Source organism: Drosophila subpulchrella, unplaced genomic scaffold (genome assembly GCF_014743375.2).
Source record: "Drosophila subpulchrella strain 33 F10 #4 breed RU33 unplaced genomic scaffold, RU_Dsub_v1.1 Primary Assembly Seq378, whole genome shotgun sequence".
NCBI classification, from domain to species: Eukaryota; Metazoa; Arthropoda; class Insecta; order Diptera; family Drosophilidae; genus Drosophila; species Drosophila subpulchrella.
The window spans coordinates 52,945-62,461 of record NW_023665599.1 but is presented as its reverse complement, the minus strand read 5'-3'; positions in this window follow the sequence as shown (position 1 = coordinate 62,461).

Below are 9,517 nucleotides of genomic sequence, written 5' to 3'. Positions count from 1 at the left end.
CTTATTGGAGTCAAATCCAATTTAACTTCTGAGTTTGTTGATATTTCTGAATCATCAGGTATTGAATTTATTTCCGTAAAATTATCTTTCCCAAAAAGCAACATTTTTTTAACCTGCTCGTATATACCTCCTGGCTCTGAATTTAACGTGTATCTATTGCACCTGTCCGCAATACATTCTATCTCCTTGTTGCTTGCTGAAACTGACCAACTTATTGTGCTTGGTGACTTTAATCTTCCCAATATCTCTTGGTTGGAGAGTAAGGACTCATTGTCAATGATTCCGAGGATGCAAAATGATTTTATTGATGGTCTTGTTGAACTATCTTTGCAGCAAGTTAACAGGATTCCCAATCATATTGGTCGTCTTCTTGACTTAATCTTTGTTTATGATAGTAGCGATGCTGAAGTCAGTCGTGTTTCGCCACTATCTTTATCTGAAGATTGTTATCATCCTACCCTTCAGCTCTGTATTAATGGATTTTTTAATAATCCTAGGACTGCAATAAATGTACAGCCTAGCTTGTGTTTTAAGAGGACTGATTACGGCAGACTAGTGGAATCTTTATCGACAGTGAGCTGGTCCTTTCTAGTTGACCTTCCTGTTGATGATGCAGTTAGGTACTTTTATGAGGTCCTTTACCGTCTATTTGATGAACATGTCCCTCTTTCCTCCATGAAGAATTCTTACAGCTCTCCATGGTTTACCCGTCAACTATCTTATCTAAAGAATAAAAAACCAGACTATTTAAACGGTTCAAAATATCCGGCTTACAGACAGACTTCACCAAATATAGTTCAGCTAAGGTGGAATTTGTCCCAATCCCAACAAAAATGACCTGTCTCGTTGCAAGCGTGATTTCAAAAGTAATCCTAAGCTTTTCTTTTCTTTCGTCAATTCTAAACGGAAATCTAACTGCATCCATCCCTCTCTTTTTCTCAATTATAATGTAGCATCTGATGATAATGATATTTCCAACTTATAAAAAGGGAACAAGTCCGATATCTCAAACTATCGTGGTATTGCTAAACTCAGTACTATTCCTAAACTTTTTGAAAAAATTATTACCTGTCAGTTGCAGCATCATTGCAGGTCTCTTATTTCACCTTGTCAGCATGGCTTCACTAGATGTCGCTCTGCTTCTACAAACCTACTTGAATTTACGTCTTTAATTACTAGAGGCTTTCTGACACATCATCAAACTGATGTGATTTATACCGATTTCTCTAAAGCTTTTGATTCAGTGAACCATAGGATTCTTATTTATAAATTGTCCCTTTTAGGTTTTCTACCCAACCTACTAGAGTGGATATTTTCCTACCTTTCTAATAGAACTCAAATGGTCTGTTTTAATAATAAAATTTCCAAAATAATTAATGTTACTTCTGGAGTGCCACAGGGTAGCCACCTGGGACCTTTACTTTTTGGCTTAATGATTAACGATCTACCTTATGTCATAAAATCGTCAACTGTTTTAATGTATGCAGATGATGTCAAGCTATGTTTGTCCATATGTTTACCTAATTCATATAATGACCTTCAATTAGATCTTGATTGTTTGTATACGTGGTGCATGATTAACATGTTGAATTTGAACTATTCTAAAGTAACTTTATGACCTTTTATCGTTGTAATCCATCTCTCTATTCTTATTCTATCGGAAATAACGCCCTTGAACGTATTTTTTCTGTTCATGATCTTGGCGTTCTATTTGCTCATAAACTTAGTTTTAAAGACCATATATCTACTATAACTAACAAAGCCAGAAGTCTCCTGGCGTTTATGAAGCGTTGGTCAAGGGAGTTTGATGATCCATACACAACAAAGCTTTTGTATGTTTCTCTTGTTCGTCCGTCAATGGAATATTGCTCGTGTATATGGTCACCTCAAATTAGCTGTTACCAAAATATGTTAGAGTCCGTTCAAAAACAATTTCTTTTATTTGCTTTGAGAGGTTTAAACTGGGACACAGGAAGTCGATTGCCCTCTTATCATGCGAGGTTGCGCCTGCTGGACTTACCAACCCTGAACCATCGTAGAAAGTGTCATGGAGTTAGGTTTTTGCATAAATTAATTAATGGTGATGTCGACTCTCCCTTCCTTCTTAGTTCCCTCAACTGGAATGTACCCTGTAGAACAGTTCGTCGTTTTCGTTCGTTGTTCCTGCCAATATGTAGATCCAATTATGCCCTTCATGATCTTTTCGGGTTCTTTGTGACGACTATAATGCACTGTGTCACGTCTTACTGTTTGATAGCCCTAATGCAACTAATTATGATAAACTTATGTATTTTCTATCTTCCAATAATTTGTAAATTTCTATGTTACTAGCCATTCTATGTGAGCATGTATTTTAAACTGTCTATTGTTATGTCGTCTTTTTCCATGTCCGCGATTTCGTTTACTTGCCCAAATCGGTTTAGGGCTCCGCGCGTAACAAGCATTGCTTGGTGTCGTAAGGGCCACTTGTTTGTACTGACCATAGTGCATCAACGTCCAAGAATACAAAAATTAAAATTTGTATTCTACCATCAAAACTTTGGGAGCCACAGTCTTGGGTGGTTTGTGGGCGTTAGAGTGGGCGTAGCACCCTTCTAAAACAGACTTGCGCTGCGCAAGAAGCTCAGGAATCTTCATGCCAAATCCCAATAGCCTAGCTCTTGTAGTTTCTGAGATCTCAGCGTTCATACGGACAGACGGGCATGGCTAGATCGACTCGGCTTGTTATCAAGGCTAGATCAAGAATATATACACTTTATGGGGTCGGAAACGCTTCCTTCTGCCTGTTACATACTTTCCAACGAATCTAGTGCACCCTTTTACTATAGTGTGTATAAATAGTGTGTATAAATAGTGTACTTTTCCTATCAATCTTGAGGGAGCAATAGGATCCAATGTTATTCGTTTCAACTAATATGCTTTCTTCAATAGAAAGAAAGTTTTGAATGACTTTTAATAAAACTTTTAAAACTGAGAGACTAGTTAGTGTGAAATCGGACAGACAAAAATGGCTGGATCAATCGGCGGTTGATGCTGACCAAGAATAAATATACTATCAAATATCCCTTTCTCAGCTAATGGGAATGCTAGGGAAATGGTGACATGCAGCAAAGCGACTGTTCACAATTACACACCCCACAACGGCGCCACCTAGCGTCGATTTCTTTATTTGCTTATAACTTTTTATTGGATGATCCGATTTCGACAAGTTTTGGATTGAAGATTGATATTGTTAATACAAAAAATTGCATTTACACTCTTACAAAATCTTCATAAATATGGTCGCTTTAACAATGTGGTAGCAAAGACCATAGAATAACAAGATGCGTAACAGCCATACAACGGAATGTACGGCAAAATTTTTGGTGTGGATTTTCGATGTGGATTTTCGATTTTGCTAGTGTGCGTTGTCCGTGTAAAGCTCTTTGGTTGTGTTGGTGAATCATTTCGTGTGGTCTGCTGCAATAAGGGCTCAATCTCACATTTGACTAACGTGAGGTGTCAATGGCCTGTAGGCCATGGGTCTAGTCGCTCAACCGCGGGAATTGCAGGTCGGAGTTCAACCTCGAATGGGAACAACTTTTTTTTATGCAATCTTTTTTTTTTTTTTAATTAATGAAAATCATGAGTGCTATTCACATAAAATGCTAATGCTAGATACATTGATTAGAGTTTTGCTGTACAAACATTGTTAGTGGCTAGACTCCCCAGACAAATGTAAAAGTAGCAATATGCTAAATATACTTCGTCAAAAATAAATAAATATCTGGTGATCTTGGAACAGTAAAGCTTTAATCTATTTATCAAAAATTTGCATTTTGCACTCACCATATTCAACAAAATATAATGAAAAATCGTTTTCTCGAGTACACATTACGCTTTTATGCAAAGTGAATTACTTATTGTGTTCATGTTTTTATTGTTATTGAATATATTTTTAAAGGCTTTGATATGTAATTTACACAAAAAAAAATATATCTATAGGAGCGATTAATTGCTAAAGTCCCAATTGGTACATCTAAAAAAAAAGTCGGCTACAAAAACATAATTTAAAATAATAAAAAAAAACTAAAAATATAAAAAATCTATCTATAAAAAAAAATAATCAGAAAAGTACAGCTAAAAAAATATTAAAATAAAAAAAAAACTAAAAAAAAAATTTAGTTGAATCCAGCCTCTGAGTGGACTCGAACTTGGAACTCAAATCCATTATCCACGGGTCACCAACATACGCAGAGCGCCACAGCCCGCTTATAATTCGCATGAGCAATGCGTCTCTTAGATCGATTCCTTTTCGTAATAATAATAATTCAAGAATCGACAATTCAGACAAAAATTGAGTTTTGACTTTTTCACAGCGCGGAGTGTCGTGAGCGAGATAGCAAGAGAGAGGGAGAGAGAAGGAAGCAAAGCAACGACAAATAGAAGCAAATAGATTCCTATACGTGTAAGGGTTGCTTTGCAAAAATTAGCCCGCCTGTGTACATTTTCTTACTCCTAGTTACGCATCTTGTTATTCTATGGTCTTTGGTGGGTAGCCAGTGCAACAGTTTCAGACTTTTATACCCGTTACTCGTAGAGTAAAAGACTACAGATTGGTCAGAAAGTATGTAACAGGTAGAATAAAGCGTTTCCGACCTTATAAAATATATATATATATTCTAGGGATCAGTAGCCGAGTCGCTGGAGTGTCTCGACTATAGCGTTCTCTTTTTTACTTTTATTAAGCTATTACTTCTTGGAATACAAATGTATAAGTTAACTAACTCAGCCGGGCGACGACATTAACCGATCGCCCAAAAGTCCGCTCCGGCCAAACTGCTGACACAGCGTCTGGCCGGAAGCTCATGCATAGCCGGCAAGCACTGCCCATTGGAGTGGCCGCTATGAAGTACAAATATGTTAGCTTTAAGATTCAGTTCATTTTCAACATTCAAAGAATAAAGAACACAAGTTCATTCTGAAATGACTCCGGCAACCGCCGTATAACTTCTTATTACTTAAATGCTGACTGAGTCTCTAGGCCAGCAGCGGACTGAGGGCAGTTACCCTTCCAGCGTAATCATCATAACTCTTCAGTAGATGAGAAGCTAATCAACCGAGAGCTGCTGCGGAGGAAGCTGGACAATTATTATAGTAGATCAGAAGGTAATCAACCGACTACCGGCAGCTAATCGAGAGCTGCTGCGAAGGAAACTGGACAATTATCATTTCCAGAGATCACATCAATTTTGACCATCGGCCATTGATATAGAATTGGGAAACCATGTAAGTGAGCCCCTCATACATATATTTTCCCGGCATCTGCATTTATTAAATATTTAAATACATACACTGCCAGAATATTCTCTGCAGCTTCGTATTAAAGTTGCGTGTGAACATTTTTATTAATTAACATACTCGTTAATTGTTTGACAATTTAATTGTTATTATCACATGTGATATTCTAGATGTTTATCGTTGTATGTTGTTTGCATTATTTAAATTTTTTGATAAATATCTTAGTGCCACACATTATTCCCCATATATCAACCAGACTTATTAAATATCCCAGACTAGGCGCAAAGGCGCTGCTGGAAAATAAATAAATTAATTAATTTATTGAACTGTTTTTTTGACGACTGTCACTGTCTCATTTTCAATTATGTGCGTTTAATTCACCCTTTATATGTAGTTGTTTTTTTGCTTGCATCGAAATTCTTTATGTTAGCTTCGCAACAATCTTGGGTTTGTCTTTTTATCGCTCCCCACTACACTACAACACTCGAACTCGACACCCCGACGTTTGTATTCCAATTTTGTTAGCTTCGCTTTTTTGTCCATCAGAGCGGCAGCTTAGCCACCACGGTCCCTCGACTGTGGCAGTTTTTTGTTCCTTCGTGTCCAAGCGGCGACTCAGCCCCCGCAGCCCCCTCGCCATATCCATGGGCAAGGCTGCTTGAACATACATTAATTCGCTATTGTGATTTAGCTCCATATGAGCAACCCGTTCCAGCAATATAGGAGTAACAAACAGTTCGACAGCGACTCTGAGTCCGAAGACCGAAGGGCCGACCAGAGCCTCTACACCGAAAAGTGTAAGCGCTAGCACATCCGCAGTCATAAGTATGGCATTTAACCCAGACCACATAAAGGCGGTCGTACATGCTATCGTTAACCATGCAGATAAAGATTAGAGGCCCTGCCGATGCCGTACTATCTTCATTTGGCACCGTGTTGAACTTCGATGCGATTATAAATCGACTCGATTTCACATACAGTGACAAGCGAACAATGCACGTCATAGAGCAGGAGATGGGTACCCTCAGACAGGGGAATCTCTCGCTTCTACAGTATTACGACGAGGTGGAAAGGAAGCTTACACTCCTCACTAATAAGGCAACTATGTCATATGAAGCCTCGGCGGCACAAGTTTTATGCGAAAAATTCCGGGATGATGCCCTCCGCGTATTTATCTCTGGACTAAAACGCAGTCTCACCGACGTCCTCTTCTCGGCAAAGCCAAAGGACATGCCATCAGCACTTGCATTGGCTCAAGAAGTGGAACCACGAAAGGCATACTCTTGCAAGAAGCCAGGAGGATAGGGACAAAAAACTATTTCCGAAGGCGCAAGAACGCCAACGGGCCAATCCTCATGCTAATCCGCAACCAGGTACTAGTATAAATCCGTACTTCAATAAACAGCACAAAGCTCAAGTACACTCTGCTCCACGCAGTGATAGGCTTCAAAGAAATACTCCCGAACCCATGGATGTTGACCCATCACTGTCCAGGATGCTTAAACCATCTCAGGCCCCGACATACCAAAATAGGAAACGGCCGCGTCCGTTCGATCGGGACCACATAAAAAACAGAGGGTTCACCATGTCGCGCAAAGCGCAGACGATGCAGAAGAAACATACATTACCGCAGCTTGTAGCGCGGCGCAAGAAATTAACGACGACGCCATTTGCGAGTACGACTCGGACGTCATTAATTTTTTAGGGGAAAATCCCTGCTACCCATCATCGGACGAAGAGTATCGGGGATTGACATAAAGCTTCTCATAGACACGGGCGCGTCAAAAAATTTTATCCGGCCATATGAGGGATTGAAAGGCGTCCGCCCGGTAGAATTGCCATTTAGAATCCATTCTATTCATGGCGCCACCACTATTACAAAGAAATGCTTTGTATCAGTTTTTAACTTGAAGGCCACGTTCTTCATCTTACCTGATTTGTCCTCCTTTGATGCTATTGTTGGTCTTGACCTGTTAAAACAGGCAGGGGTATCACTTTGTCTAGCCTCCGGCCACCTCAAACGGGGCAACGAAGTAGAAAAAGTCGAATTTCAATCATGCCCCGATGTCAATTTACTAACGTGGATTGCTCCGATGCACCGCCTCTAGCTAGGGATGCTTTTGTAAAACTGCTTCGCGACAGGAAAAAAGCATTCGCGAACCCCAACGAAGCCCTTCCTTAGGAGTAGCTAGCTCGCCCTCCCTGAATATTACTATGGAGCATAACATACTCAGTCTTCCATACCTTCACCGCTTGAGTGAACGTAATCTGGAACACATTAAAAGATTCGGGGAGGATGTCAACGACTATCATTCACATCAGATGGTACTAGTCGCAGGAGCGATATGCTGCGCGTTGATCTGCATCGGCTTAACTTATCGACGAGTTATCCAGGCCAGGAGATCTGCGGCCCAGATATAAGAAATGATCGCCCAAATAGGGTCGGCCGAGAGCGGCCTTAATCCTGAGGGGGGAGTAGTTAACTAACTCAGCCGGGCGACGGCATTAACCGATCGCCCAAAAGTCCGCTCCGGCCAAACTGCTGACACAGCGTCTGGCCGGAAGCTCATGCATAGCCAGCAAGCACTGCCCATTGGAGTGGCCGCTATGAAGTTCAATTATGTTAGCTTTAAGATTCAGTTCATTTGCAACATTCAAAGAATAAAGAACACAAGTTCATTCTGAAATGACTCCGGCAACCGCCGTATAACTTATTACTTAAACGCTGACTGAGTCTCTAGGCCAGCAGCGAACGGAGGGCAGTTACCCTTCCAGCGTAATCATCATAACTCTTCAGTAGATGAGAAGCTAATCAACCGACTACCGGCAGCTAATTGAGAGCTGCTGCGGAGGAAGCTGGACAATTATCATAGTAGATGAGAAGCTAATCAACCGACTACCGGCAGCTAATCGAGAGCTGCTGCGAAGGAAGCTGGACAATTATCATTTCCAGAGATCACATCAATTTTGACCATCGGCCAACCGGCTACTGATTAAGGACTGCAGCGAGGGACTCTTCTGCAGTTACAACCACACTTCAACTAATTTATATTAAAACCCCTATAAATTCGTTAAAATTATTTATTTTAAATATATTTCGGGAACGTTATAAAATGTTTGGAGGACTTAGCAATACATGGCCGATTATTCTGAGATTAGACCCTTCATTTAGCCTTGCACTAGTGACAGGAAGCCCTTCTCCTGTCCTCAATATATGACTTCCAGCGGAGTGGGCGACGTCAACATGCCCAGCTCGGCATCCTGTCCAGCAACTGTTCGGCTCAGACACATTTATAGCAGTTTAATAGAACAGCAAGTTACAGTGTCCAAGAAGTAAATAAATGTGATTTTGACAAACATCAGATAAATACAATTAAATTACAGATACCAACCATTTGCAAAATAGAATAAACAGCGCAAAATGTTTTACTTTTCTATAAAAAATTGTATGTCGGCTGTCCGAGTGACCGCGGCAACTCAGTCAAAAACAAGATTGAACGCTAAAGTCGACGGCCTCGACTATTACATAGCCGTTACTCAACTAAAGGAAGTGCAAGGGAGAAGGAGATATGCAGCATATCGGCTGTTTCCGAGATTAAACCCTTTATTTGCTTATAACTTTATTGAATGGTCCGATTTAAACAATTTGTGGCATGCTGATAGGTATTGATAATCAGAACAAAATCACATTTACACTTAAACAAAATATATATAACAAGAAAGAACGCTATAGTCGAGTGCCTCGACTATCAGATACCCGTTACTCAGCTAAAGGGACCAAAGGGAAATGGAAATAAGCAAGCAGCAAAGCAAGACTGAAATGCGCCACCTACCGGCGGTAGACAGATTTAAGCGTTATGGGCGTTAGGGTGGGCGTGGAAAATTTTTTTTTTGGTCAATCGATAGGTATTGACGAGACCGATACAGTTCAGTTAAAATTTTATATCTAGCATGAAAATTGTGGGCGCCACAGGCTTGGGCGGTTTGTGGGCGTTAGAGTGGGCGTGGCATACTCGCGTATCAAAATTGCGCTGCGTACAAAGGTTCGGAATCTAAATCTGAAATCCTGATTCTATATCTTTGATAGTTTCCGAGATATCCACGTTCATATTTACGATTTTTTGAAGTTTGGGGGCGGTTTGTGGGCGATAAAGTGGGCGTGGCAAACTTTTTTTTAAGTCAATCGATAGGTATTGATGAGAACAATACATTTCAGTTAAAATTTTTATTCTAGCAT